The following is a 6,152-nucleotide window of genomic DNA, read 5'->3' on the forward strand; positions in this document are numbered from 1 at the left end:
TCAGTGTTGATAACAGGTACAACTAAATTAATTGAATATTTTTCATGCCTATCCTTGTCAACATACTCCTATAATATATTAATATGACAACACTATTTATATTTTGCCACCTAGGAGTATTAATGTTGTAATTTAAGTCACCTTTGTTCTTCTAACTTTATAAGCACCAAATCTGAAGACGATCTTGAAGAGGCTCCCTAACAGGAAATATCAACAAATGAGCACATTTGTCCCAAACCTTTCCTGTTTTCTATGTAGGCCAAAATGTGTGAAACATCTTACGAAACCTTTAACTTAGGTAATGGTTTTTTGTATTCATCATAGGAATAGGTTCTGGAAATCTTGTGGACGCATACATAATCGTCAACAAGTACTGGTTGTCTAACATGGTTTTAAATACAGGGTCGACACAATCTACCATTATTCTACTAAATGGTTCGTCAAATGCAGGAATATTTTGTTGATACGCCTTGGGTATATTCTATTTTGGTTCTCCTACCATTTCACAAGTATGATAAGATCTATAATATTTGGAAACATCACATTTAATTTTCAGCCAACATTTTTTTTAAAAAATTTAAGATATTGTGAAAAGTATTACTGAATCCTAAATGAACATGCAACGGAGTATTATGGGATATGCTTTCCTGTCGAAATCAACAAGTTGATGCTTACTGGCAACTCATCAACAGCTGATACATCTGGTGTCCTTCATTTTCTTAAAATCAGAAGTTGCTACTTGTGTGACTTCAGTTTCGCTAATAACCCTATGGAATAAACAAGAAAAATCTCAGGATCTCGTTCCTTTGAGACAACTAGTGAAACTTCTTTATCACCTGATTAGAATTAGGAGAGTGGGTAGTCAAAAATATATCACTGTTCTCAATACCTCTAGATTAATCCAGAGTAGGAGCAAAAGTGACCTAATTAAAAGATTGACCGTAAGATATCAGCTAGAGGAATAACTTCCCGATTAATATTATTCTCAAGAGCTTTCTTAGCCAGAGGTCTACAAGAGATGGATCTCAACTTCAACTCTTTGGTCATAAAAGGCTTGTCATTTGCAAGTGGATTAACCACTATATCTCCAGCTAGGTTATTATTTAACACCCTCAATGGGCAAAGTAGTTTCCTCTCCTTCGATCACTGGTGTTGAAATTGAATCTGATGACAAATTAACATAAAGGAGGTAAACATTAACAAATCCAAATTCTACTCCCTGAATACGAAAACTTTAACTAGAAGAAGACTTCTCAGAAAAAAGCAAAGTATTGATAATAAAAAGGTTCTGATAACCCCATATGTCTCTTAGTTTCCTAGTAGAAAAAGACTGGGCATAATCACCAACAAGTGATAATGAACCTTTCGACATGTATAGTAAAGGTAGCCTAAGTGGCTAGAGCGTCAGCCTCAGATGCGGGACGTCGGGGTTTTGAACCTCGATCGAGTCATACCAAAGACTAGGCGTTCAGAATTAAGAAGTTATTGTTAGGCCTGGTCGGCTTGGTGTCAGGATAATGTGACTAGGTGGGACCTGATACTACATGTCTGCAGCATAATGGCCCAGTGTTAAACAACATAAAAACTGCCAAGATGTAGACATCGATATGACTGAAACATTGTTAAAACTACATTAAAATTCGAAATAATACACACACTCTTAGAAACAATAGCATTTTGAAAAAGCTCTGTATTCTGTTACATACATTTCAATCTATAGCATTCAGAACTAACATGCCCTTTCTTCTTACAATAAGTGCACTTGAGAAGAGATATTGATTGTTGATCATTCTTATCAGAAATGTAATTCTTAACAATTGTGCCAGTTGAGACTTGGAAGTATTCGGATGAGGTTGAAATGGATTTTTTTAAAAACAAAATCTGTGTAGAAGAAGATTTAATTACAATGGAACGTTGTGAGTCGAAGAATAGTCATTAGCTGTAATAGCTGCCTTCTCTAAACTTTCAAACTTTTTCTCATCAAAGCAGGTTCCTACGTCACTGTTGACACCATTATTAAACTCCTCAATCTCTCTAAACTTTTGCATTGCATCATTTTTAATTATAGTTAACCTCCTTCTCAAATTTCTTAACTCAACTTCAATGGACCTCGGTCAGTATGCCCAAAAGTCTAGGTCAAAACGGCAAAAACTTAAAGACTCTAACACTTCCTGGGTAGGATCTGCAACAAAGTTCTCTACTTCAAATATCATGGTGAAAAGCTTGTTGGGCTCACTGTACATTTCCCAAACATGTGAAATTAACGTATCAGAGACGACAAAAATTTCAGATCAAAGTGAAATTTAAATTTGTAATAATTGTAATCTGTCTGAAATATCAAACTATGAAATATTCAAATCTCAAAATATTCAAATCTCTGAAATACCCCAAAAATATTCAAATCTCAAATATTCAAATCAGATTCAAATCCGAGAAATAGTAAAGAAAGTTAAATCGTGGATGAGAACCCCACCTCTTTTGTTACCGTCGGGGGGGGGGGGCTTAAACTATGTAAGAAGAGAGAATTATAATCAACAAGTTCTGTGTAATTTCAAATATTAATTTATTTCCCTAAACTACGAAATTAAAGTCTTAAAAATAACGTGCAGTGGGTAACGAATTCTTTACATCATAAAGGTTCTATCAATTCCAACAGTTCAATATGATCTGAATACGTTACAAAGGTATTCCGAATGAAAAACTGTGATGTTCTTGAGTACCAACAGCGCAGAAGAATCGCAGTGATTTTAAATCCAAATTTCCTTTACTTAAACTCACAGTGAAATATAATTTAAAAAAATAAAAATCCAAAATATCCTTTTTATTGTTTCACAGTAATTCCGTGCAGCAGTTAATATATCCAAATATTTTTGAATAAATTTTACAACACTGCAATTCCCAACGAATGATTAAATAAACGAACCAAACCACTCTGTCAAGACTGGGGATGACTTTAAAAATTAAAACATTCTATACATTATATGTAACTTATTTCAAAACGTGTAAACTACGATGTTAGATCATTAATGTTAGGATTTATTTGTAATTGTATTAAAATCAAGTTTGTTTTAATCCTGTGAGACAAATGTGTATTATTTTAATAAAGATTGTGCTTTTAATGCAGTAATTGTAAAATCGCTCGCATTGCATAATGCATTTCTTCTTAAATTCAATGTCAGCAAATTTAGACTTAGTAGTAAGGTGTGTTGAGCAAGCCAAATTCTTTTCTGTAGAGTATATCAGTAAAGTTTTGTACGTGTTTCATGAAAAATGATGTTACAACAGATTTTTTAAAAATCTTATGATGCATACAGACCTAGAGAATAGTAAGTAGGAAAAGATATACAGCTTTTGGTTTCTGGTGAAGCTACGATGCAAAACGTATGTCCGTATTTGGTCTCCAGGATACACCCTAAATCGCGACTAAATCGAGATATCGCAGTGAGCAAATTAGTTCGATTCAGCAGAATCCAAAGACTCGGCTTTCTTTCAGGTAAGCAACTACATGTATTTGTAAAATTTTCTGTATAGTATAGGGATTCTTTAATGTTAATATGCTACGGTAAAAGTTGAATCTAAGATTGGTATGTTTGCAACATTTTTGTATTATTTTAATATTATTTTACTGTTATTCTAATTATAACGTCTTGGGAAGTTGAATTTATACAGAATTTATATTTACTTGTAATTATACAATTGATTATTGTAAAAGAAGATTTCACTACGAACTTCATGGTCAGTAATAATTCATTTAGAAATAAAATACTTTTAAGCCAAGATAATAATATTTCAGTATTATATTTTAAATTCAGTAAAATACATTTATACAAATGGATTGTTATATTAAGTGTTCAATATTGAATTTTTGAACACTTTTGGCTAACTTGAATTTATTCCATAATTAATTATTACATTATGTTCTAAAAGACAGAACTTACAGAATTGTATGAAGTTGGCAAACATGAAGGAATATTGTAATTTATTTCTTGTATCTCAATTTCTCAGGACACAAGTCAATTGATCAGGTTTCCGTTCCCTTCCCATATTGAAGAGTTACAAATTTATGTAGTGACTTTTGCCAGAGTCATTCTTTGTCCTCGTGTGGTGATAAGAGTGTCTGCATATATTGATATTGCCATGTCAGGACTAGCACTGTATAGTTCCTGGTTTGAGTTGTTATCTAATTCAAATTTAAAATAAACTGAAACATAGCCTAAAATATAATAGTGTTATTAAACTGGGTTATTGGCCAAAAGAAAAGGGTGGGAGTAATTTGGAAATAAGTTCTAAATGTTTAGGGCAATTTGGATAATTCGGATAGTAATGCTCAGGGCCGACGGGGGTGGGGTGGGGGATAACCGAAAAGAGGACTTTTGCTTTAACAAGAACTAGGAGAGGCCCGGGTGTTTCTTACTACCGGGCCCGTGATAGCTCTCTACGGCCCTGGTAATTATGTCTGTAAAGTATAATCTAATACAAAACAAAAAAGTGTCTAGTGCAAGTGTTTATATATGGTGTTTGCGTATGTGTATTCAGAATTTAAAAAGTGTTTCAACTGTACAAGGAGAGATGTAGAAGATCTTAAGTTATTTGTTGTTTGTTTTCTATTTGTTATGCGAGTCTATAGGATTCATATGTACGATGCATAACAGTCCGAATTTCCTCTTACACTTGCCACCCCATTTTTTATATTTGGACATTTATGCTGGGGTGTAGGGTCAGAGTCCATTCCCTATCTAAAAGTTGGAATTCGCCGACACCATTTGGTGTCGGCATGGGATAGCCGCTTACAAGCCGGCCAAGCAAACTTGAACGACCTTTCATCGAGATATATCACCTCTGTCTGCGTGGTTTCGAGTCTCGGATTCGGCGAATGTGGGTATGTGACAAAGCTTGCCAGTAGCTTCTCGTGGGTCGGTGGATCTTTCTGGGGTTTTCCCGGGTTCTTCCTCCACCATTAATACTGGCCGCCATGTATAGCCTATCGTGTGCTGAAAAATGGCGTTAAACCCTACAACAACAGCATCATCGAGATATATACCTGCAATAAATCGATAGGAATATGATTTATTTTCTCAAAAATAGCAAACATAGCATCCATCGTGTCTTTCATCCGCAAACAGGCGAGACAAAAGTACATCGTTGCTGAAATTTGACCTGGATCTGGTCATTTGCATTCCGGGTCACATGACTAAACAAATCTCGCAACCTATATAATGACATCAGAGGTCAAATAGAGCGTGATATCGACAATAAACAAATTTCCAAAGGTGTTGTACATAGAATTTGGACATGTTATATAGAAGTCACTATAATGTTTGTAAATAAATATAATGCACACTTAATTCTCAACATATTTATTCTGAGAACAACGACCAAAAACCTATCGGTATCTCAGCAGGGATGTTTTTACTAGCATCACGTGACTGATGATGTTCGTCGATCGGTGTCGATGAGGACCATTCATTGTCATCGACTCACTTGGGGTGGGTCAGGAGATGGCTGATCATTCAGATCCGGGCCCAGAAGAGTCTGTTGCGGTGGGAACATGGATGTACAGGTTGCTGACAGGGAGTTTTGGAACTGCTATTCCTGGATTCGCGCAGATCACGTTTCTCAGCTGCGTCAACCAGTCTTTTGTGCTCAAAAGCTGCTACACCGGCATTGAATTAACTGTGCCAAGCTGATCGAGCCACAGCGATACGCTCTCAGCTGTCTGGGTCAAGGCCTAAGTTCTTCAGCGAGGCTTTGAGGGTGTCCTTGTACCTTGACCACCATGAGATCTTGTGCCTTGCAGTAGCTCTCCATAGAGGACCTTCTTAGGTAAGCGTTCTACCGACATACAGACAACATGACCATCCCATCAAAGTTGTGCCTTGCTTAGCATGGTGTGGATGCTTGTCATGCCGGCCTGACTGAGCACCTCTGTGTTCCGTACCTTGTCCTGCCATCTGATTTTCAGTGATTTTCTCGGAGAGGTCATATGGAAGTGGTTCAGGTTTTTAACATTGCGGCTATACACAGTCCAGGTTTTACAAGCATTGAGGAGGGTGGGGAGAACAACCTCGACGTAGACGCAGAGATTGGTGGCAAGCTTGATGCCTCCCTTATCCCATGAATTTTGGCGGAGTCTGCCAAATGCTACGCTGGCT

Source organism: Sinohyriopsis cumingii, unplaced genomic scaffold (genome assembly GCF_028554795.1).
Source record: "Sinohyriopsis cumingii isolate HCF-2022 unplaced genomic scaffold, ASM2855479v2 utg002136l, whole genome shotgun sequence".
In the NCBI taxonomy this organism is placed as follows: Eukaryota; Metazoa; Mollusca; class Bivalvia; order Unionida; family Unionidae; genus Sinohyriopsis; species Sinohyriopsis cumingii.